This window comes from Rhagoletis zephyria, unplaced genomic scaffold (genome assembly GCF_001687245.7).
Source record: "Rhagoletis zephyria isolate East Lansing unplaced genomic scaffold, Rhagoletis_zephyria_1.1 Rzeph_scaffold_00496, whole genome shotgun sequence".
In the NCBI taxonomy this organism is placed as follows: Eukaryota; Metazoa; Arthropoda; class Insecta; order Diptera; family Tephritidae; genus Rhagoletis; species Rhagoletis zephyria.
Genome location: NW_016157580.1, coordinates 214,398 through 222,935, shown reverse-complemented (window position 1 = coordinate 222,935; position 8,538 = coordinate 214,398). Strand labels below are relative to the sequence as shown.

The 8,538-nt window shown below is 37.6% G+C and overlaps 1 protein-coding gene across 2 annotated transcripts in view; it reads left to right on the top strand.

The window, feature by feature from the left end:
- Rbfox1 (RNA-binding Fox protein 1) overlaps positions 1 to 8,538 on the top strand; it is a 90,222-nt gene that overhangs the window by 16,349 nt on the left and 65,335 nt on the right. The gene's annotated exons all lie outside the window — the stretch shown is intronic.

Genomic DNA, 8,538 nt, shown 5'->3' with positions numbered 1-8,538 from the left:
AAAAAAAAAAAAAAAAAAAAAAAAAACCGACGAACTGATAACCTCCTCCTTTTTTGGAAGTCGGTTAAAAAAGCGAAAAGAAGAATAACCAAATTTTGCCATTCTGATTCTTGCTGATAATCTGCTAGAAAATGGGGAAACAAAGCTTCTTTCCCACTGAGAGCTGATTTTGTGAGCGGCGGCAGCGGTAAAATTAAAAATAAATCTATTCTTGTCGAATTTCGTCAGACGAACTTCGTCGCCACTTTGGCTGTGGGCAATGCCATATACTGCAGGGTGTTTTAATTTTGGCAGCGAACTTTCTTCCAACGAATTTCTCTGAGCGCGTTACGCCCAATCGCAGCGTGTGGCCCTATAGGCGGCGTCTTTTTTCTCTGCGGCTTCTTGACATTCCTTATCTATCGTACCAGTTGTTCTTTCGGGCTCGCTGAAATCCAACTACTTCTTCGGCGGCGGTACTTAATGATCGGGAAATGTGGTTCCTCTGCTCGCGTATGTCGGATTGTTGAAGAGTGCTCTCAGAGAGCAGGTGTGTGAGTCGAGTGGCGAATAAATTGGCCGTCTGTTGTGATAGCTTAATATTTGATAATTATAAATAATTTCAATTTTTTTTTTTTTTTTGGGTAAAAAATCGAAAGAGAGGTGTATTACTGAAAAAACAATAATTACAAATGGACAGAAACCAAATTGTATTTATTTAGAAATATTCTTTGTCTTAGTGACAGGCAATCGAATTTGAAAAAAAAACTAGGTTGTGCTGATTAATAATTATAATAATAGATTGGCTCTTATTCTGCTGACTAGGAACAGAAATTAGCTGTCAATTAGTATTTTTTTTTGTTAATTCATATACTGTGATTGTTTAACCCACAGATTTTTAAACTTTTAGCTTTTGTAGGAAAATTAAAAAAAAAACAAGTAATTTTTAGCAAAAAGAACTGACTTATATTCTCATATAAAATATATATATATATATATATATATATGTATATCTCATAATCCAATGATCGGATCTAAACCGGATTAGTATGGGACCACCTCTGAGACACTACCTTTCCGATGCAAAAAGAATTATCGAAATCGGTTGACGTGGTTCAAAGTTATACGGGAACATACGAACTGATATCTAACCTCCTCCTTTTTTGGAAGTCGGTTAAAAAAACATTTTTTGTCCTGTCCCGTATTTGGCTGGCATAATTATAACCGTTATTTTAAGTTTTTTTTTTATCGTAAAAGATTTTAATCGGTCGACCGATGTTTCCATATTAGAACGATTAAAAACTATAAAAACAAAAATAAAAATCCAAAATAACGATTGTTTTTTTATCGAAGAAACTATAAAATCGTAAAATAACGATTTAATTTGACCAAAAAGTTTCAAACTACCCTTGATCGGAAAAATAAAAATCAGAAAATAACGATTTTGCAATGAACCAAATATAAAAATCTTGATATTTAATGGTTATTTTCGCTCCCAGATGAAAAAGTTTACCTGTTTGTTTTTTAATTTAATTTAATGATATCGAGAATTCATTCAAAATTCAAATTTCGTGAGATAAAACGGAGTCTAGCTTTGATCAAATTCATATAGGTATGTATGTTTGTAGTTGGTATACTTAGAAAGAAATCCGAAAACCACATTTCGTTCCCTCTTTTTATTAACTATACAAACTGGAAATTTTGTGAAAACTTTCCCATAAACGTTTAATAAATTGCAACCGAGCACCAAGGTTTTATTAATTTCTTCACCATTGGCTGTCACAAAATTCAATCGCCCTTTTTTAACCGACTTCCAACAAAGGACCACGTCAACCGATTTCGATAATTTTGCATCGGAAAGGTAGTGTCTCAGAGGTGGTCCCATACTAATCTGGTTAAGATCCGATCAGCGGATCAGGAGATATATATATATATATATTTTTTTATATGAGAGTTGAAGTCGGTTTTTTTTTTGCTAAAAATTACTTGTATTGATTTCTGCTTCTTAATCACTGGCAATAGTCGTACGATGTGGCGTCAATTTTTGTGACGTACTAAATTTTTTTTTTTTTTTTTTTTTTTTTTTTTTTTTTTTTTTTTTTTTTTTTTTTTTTTTTTTTTTTTTTTTTTTTTTTACGCGATCAGAAGTTAGTTTAGTACTAATTGTGAGCATTCCTGGCGATTCCTATTCCTCTTAGAGCGATGCTGAAAATTGTGTTCATTTGTAGGTATAGATTTCTTTCCAACTACTTGTGATTGAATTGAGGCGAACACGTTTTTACCATTGTTAGCTGCAATTTTCAGTATCTTTATTTGTCTTTTGAATTTGCGTTTGTTGTTTTATGAACAAACGTGTCTATAGAAAGACGACTTACTATATCTAAAGTGTCTCAATAACACACAATCCCCGGAGAGGACGTTGTTTTTTGTTTTTGTTTTGTTTTGTTTTTTTTTGCCTCGTTTTACGCAAAATTTTGTTGCTTTCAATCGAACTCAATTGCCGTTTCCGCAAAGAGTGCAGCCACAGCATGTTTGTCGATTGGCTTATTTGCCGGTGCTCTTGGCGCCTAATCCACTCGCCCAATGTAACTAACGATAGGTGTGGCTATTTTCTCATGTGTTTTACTTTCTTCGCACGTAGTTGTGGTCTTTCGTTTGTTCGTTTGTTCAATGTCCCTTCCGCAAGGCTCCTTTTTTTTTTGCTCTGATTTCCACTAGTGTTTTCACCATCTACCAGAGCCCTGTTAGCAGCGAAGCAACTCATTTATTATCTAATTCTGCTGTTGCTTCTGGCTTCTGCTGTTGTAGCAATGTTTATTTTTATTTTTTGATGCTGCTATGGTTTTGATAAGTTCGTCTTTGCTTCTCTTTGGTTTTTTGTCTAGGTTTCAATCTTGAAATTGCTTCTATATCGAATTAGCTAAAAAATTGCTAACGATGTGTGTGTGTGTGTGTGTCGTTCCGGATTACTGTTTTAGTATTTGTTTTGGCTCGAGAAGATGGCAGGCATGTGTGCCACTCTGCAATTGTTAAGCAACATCGAACTCCGGGCAGCAGCATTTTCGTGCACGCCATTAAGTAAATCGAATGACACCGTTAGAATAGAGCGCAGTCAGCAGTAAAACGAACTCAGTGTACTAAAAACAACACAATAAATTACGTAGAGGATGACTTTTTTTCTGTGACTACTCTTCAGAGTACGGATGCATACATATGTAGATAGATATGTATGCATGTAGTTATATGTATGTGTGTACGTATGCCTACGATTGAATGTTTTTGCGTTCGCACCTTAACACTGCCACAGCAATCGCACCGCTGTAAGCTGAGGTCAAGGACGCCGCTCGATACTCGAAGGGTAAATTCGCCAACCATATGCAGACCCGTTTTGTGTTAGAATTTCGCATAAGTATGTGCATTAGACTGCATCACTCCCCATACAAAAAAAAAATCGGTACTATTTTTCCATTGGAATTATAAAATCTATTATATTTTAAGAAGTCCACCAAAATATTTCGAAAAAAAATATTAAGATTTACGTGAGCTGGACCGATTTGAAAATGGAGTTTTTTATAAATAAAAATAGTTTCTTAAAGATTTTTTTTTTAAATCTCCTCAAATGACAAAACTTTTTAAGCTTAAGAAATTAGCATAAAAATATTTAAAAAAAATTAATAAAAAATTTGAACGGAATCGTAATGATGAGATTTTTGATGCCGTTTTTTTAACATTTTTCAAAGATTGGTGTAAGAAAAACTTGAATAACTGAACCTAAACTCTTCCGATTTAGACTTAAGAGGTGTCGATGGAAAGGTATTTTCTCACCCTTTTTATTTCTTTGCTAATAAACTCATCCAAAGGATGGAAGAGAAAGGTAGGATGAACGAACGTCATTCAAAGTTGAATTAAGATGTGTTGGTATTTAAAAAAAAAAATTGCGACACGAATGCTATTTTTTTGGACAGAAATAAAGTGAACAGTGTGAAAATACCTTTCTACTGAGATCCCATGAGTCTAAATCTGAATAGTTTTGGCCCAGTTATTCAAGTTTTTCGTAAACCAATCTTTGAAAAAAGTAAAAAAAAAACAGCATCAAAAATCTCATTCTTACGATTCCGTTGAAAAGATTTTAAAATATTTTTATGCAGATTTTTTAAGCTTAATCTGTTTTGTCATCTGAGGGGACTTTTTTCAAAAAGTTCTTTTTTGGAGGTATTTTCAAATCGGTCCAGCTCACTTAAATCTTAATATTTTTCCCAAATATTTTGGTGAATGTCTTAAAATATAATAAATTTTGTAATCCCGCCGGAAAAACCGCAACTTTTTTTGGTCATGCAGTCTAATGTGCATGCATGTGTGAGAATCATTTTTTTTTTTTTTTTTTGGGAAAAGGCGCAAATTTGAGGTATTCACTTGAAGTTTGTACACCTCAATGGTACTATATCTTTTTAAGAAAAATAAACGAGAATAAAGCTTAATAATTTATTGAAAATGTTTATTAAGTAGTTACCATGCAGTGCCAAAAAATTCAGATTTGTTTCTTTACATGAAAAAAATTTTGAGATTCGACGACATGGGCCCGAACAGTAAACTCCTTCGACTAAAATATAATGATAATAGATTGACTCTTACACAATATGTTAGTGTTTGGCCGAGCTGCTCCTTCGATTTGTGGCGTGCGCCTTCGAAATACTCTCGAAGTTTTGCCATTTCCTGCCCAGGAGCGACCGCTATGAGAAGAAACTTGTTCTTTATTTTTTTTCTTGATGTTGGGTTGAACCCAGGCACTGCTAACCACTAAGTGTATTGAAATTTTGTAGAACCTTCAACACGAACCTACAGAGTGTGTACAGATTTTAGGTGAGAAATGTAAAATGGATTCTATACGAATAGCTTGATTAATGCCTAGGACTCGAAGGTCCACCTCCACCTACTGTCCACATTTTTAGTACACATTCACTACAGTCGTATATCAGGAAAATGTATGCCGAGCACGAAGAATGTTTCGTCTTCGGGAAGAAAAGCTTAACCAGCGGGAATAAATATGTAGCTTAATGCGTCGCGGGAGAGGGCGACCGGGCGACCTGAAGCACACGCTTCTGATTTGTTCGAGTGCCTGAGATGAATACTAAAAGTAGTTCTCCTTAAAGCAGTTGAAGCGTCCAAACTACCAAACTAAGTTGCAACTAACAAAGCGAAAATATCAAATGAGAAGACACTCCAAAGGCAGCAGAATTCAGAGGGCAAAATTTGAAAAGTAAATAAACTTTTCCTAAGCAGCTGCCGGAGTGCCAACAACAACAACAACAACAACAACGCCAACGAAAACAAAACCAACTGCAACTTTATAATTTTGCTCAGGTCAAAAAGTGCACAACAGAGAATGCAACAAAATGGTCACAAACACATCTGCAACACCAGCAGCAGCAACAACAGTTTGTACTTTTGTCCATTTTTTGCACCATAGTTAGTTGATGATGTTCTTTTAGCTCCCGAGTGGAGTTGAATGCATTTTTATTGCTCGTTGACGTGCAGCAACAAGCACCCCGAGACACGCCTCTCCAAATGTGGCTGCTGACTGCTGACGATTGTGGCTGTTGCTGCGACAGTTGTCCACAATTTGTTGTTCGCTTTATCTGCGCTGGAGACAATTATGCTTTAGCTGCTTATTTTAGATGTGCGCACTAAAAGCAAGCGAACGAACGAACAGAGAGACAAACCGAGGCAACGAATGAATAGGAGTAGCAAAATTTTGCAAACTGTTGGAGAGGGAGGGAGGGAAAAGATGCTGACATGCTGACTAGACATATCAGCGCAAACTGGCGCGGGGGACACATGCGGCTGGGTATGGCAAAACGGAAGTCAATGTGGCGTGACTGGATTCAACACTGCTGGGATCCTGCCCTATGGAAGGAAGAGAGAGAACGCTTAGCAAAACAAATGGTGGATACCCGTATATGACGTCGACTGAACAGGGCTCTTTTTAAGTATAGATAGCACCTCGAGTTTTTTTTTTTTAATTATTGCATTTGAAATGCAGAATCAAGCGCACGCATTTGTGTGCTTAAGTCACTTACGTAAGGATGAGAAGTAAGAGTTTTAAAATTCAAAAAAAAAAAAGTAAACGTCACTCACAGTGTACACTTCAAGCTCCAAATTGTGAGAGAATTCAATGCAGCCCCGGAGCACGGATGTCTATGTTTCGGTAATAAACCATTTCATTTATTCCTCATTATACTTTCCCCCCTTTTTCAGCGTTCATTGGTCCTTTTTTAATATATATATTGCGCAGCATATTCATTGGCATTGCTTATTTGCCAAAAATAATAATTAGGCAAATTAAACAAGGAATTTGACCTCAGCGGAGTTGAACAAGGGAGGTTCATTCTCATCTCGAAGACGTGGGAAGCGCAAAGCCTCAGCCACAATGCAAAGAGGTTTTTCTACTCCGCTGCTGCTGTGGGTATTAAAAGTTAATACTTTTGACACTTATGTACGTACATACATTTTACTGCCCCAGAGCTGAGGACGCTATCTTCATGAATTCCAGCTCATCATTATGAAAACTTTCGACTTTAGATCTATGTAACTACATATGTATATACTTTTTAAAGTGAGAAAAGAAAAAACTTAAAGCAATAAACACAAATTGTCAAACGAAGGTGTAAGTACTGCCTCGGATTTTAAGAGGCGGAGTGTGCTGGATCACCCGCAAGCGCTGGGATAAATAACTGCCACGCATGCAAATTCGAAAACGAGGAGCCCGCAGGCAACAAAACAAGGCATTGGAAACTAAAAATAAAAGGAACAACACAAATATGCCACAGATGGGGAGGAGTGTGGGGAACTCAGACGAAAATAAATTACTGTTGCAGCCTGTCAGCCTGCCTGCCTGCCTGCCTGCCTGCCTGCCTGCCTGCCTGCCTGCCTGCTTGCCTGCTTGCCTGCTTGCTTGATGGCAACGGAATAATGTTGTTTTTGTCTTTTATTATATTTCTGCTGAGTGCTGAGTGTTGCTGCCGCCTGTTCTCATGTGGCACACATGTACAGCGAGCGACAATAACAATAATTCCATTTCTTCCATTGCAATGCAAAAAGTGCTCTTTTCGTTTCGTATTTGCTTGCCGACGTCGGCGAGCTGCTTATTCTGAGCCGTCTGTCTGCTGCCGCCTCGTCCCGGTTGCCATGTCAACCATTGTTTGTTTTCCATTTGTCGCTTTTGGCTTTTTCCTAACGAATCTGCCTCCGTGCTGCCTTGTCAGGATGCCTTGTTGTTTGTGTTCATCATCGCTTTAATGGATTTTCTAACTTGTCAACCTCAAAATGGCAACGAGAAATTGAATGTGCAAGAAACACAGTTGCAACAACAACACCAACAACAACACCAACGCACAAGCGAAACAAGTGCTCGAGCTGAAATGATAAATTCGACAAGTGTTAAACAACATTAAAATCAGCGGGGGATGGGCGGGGGGCGGGGGGGGCTTGGTTGCGGCATCGAAGTGAAACGCTGCCAAAGGGCGGCCATGGGAAGGGTGTAGCAAGCAATGCCGAGTACATCTCCATATGTACGTGCCCTGGGGCGAACTGTCGGCGCTTCTAAGGCGAAGTTTGATGATGTTTATTATTTTGCCACTTCGCACACGAATTCCATTACCAGACGACGAGCATGGCGGATGTGAAGGTTGTAATGACATTTTGGCAAGATTATTGCAAATGGCGAGTGGCTGTAATTTGTCGTTGTTGCTCACATGATTTGTGTTGGTATTTTAGCTTTGCGAAACTTATTGAGATATTCATATCCTTGTACTGACGAAAATTCATAAATAACTACTTAATGCATTGCTGCATCGGCGCTTAGGTGTGTGAGGACCCACCGCCGAGTTGTCAGTAAAAACATTTTAAAATATCCCCTTACCAACAATCGTATGTTTCACATTATTTAATCACTTGAAGCTCTAGAGAGTCATCGATAAGGTTGAGTTTTGAATTGCGCTCTAGGATTATCTAAGGATCCTTCCGATGGTTTCCGAATATTCGCTGCACTCAAACGTACATAAAACGGCACCGATTTTACTGCTGAAATTTTTTGCTTTGAATGCTTGGCGGGATTTGGTGGTTTGTTTGAATTGTCGGTTTCTTTATTATAAACCACTTCATCCTCCAGGACGGACAGCATTTTCTAGCTAAATTTTACTTTAAAACAAAGTTATTTATAGTTATTTAAAGTAAATGCGAGCACCTTCAAATATTAGATTCTATCTGTGTCCGTCCCTTCACATTTAACGTTTGATTTCTGCACTCGCGCCGATATTTTCGACAGCTGAAAAGGGATTAAATAAGGCTGAGCTTGCTTCCGAGTATCAGCTGGCCCGGTCGCGCCGCCACGTTCTTTATTCATTGGTGCCACTTACAGCAATGACGACGCACTCATTCGCACCTAACTAGCTTTGTATGTAGCTTTGAAATTACCCAAAAATATAAGTATGTATATATGTACGTACGTATCTTTTTTTATTTTAAAAGCAACTACGCTTGTATCACTAAGTTATGGCATAC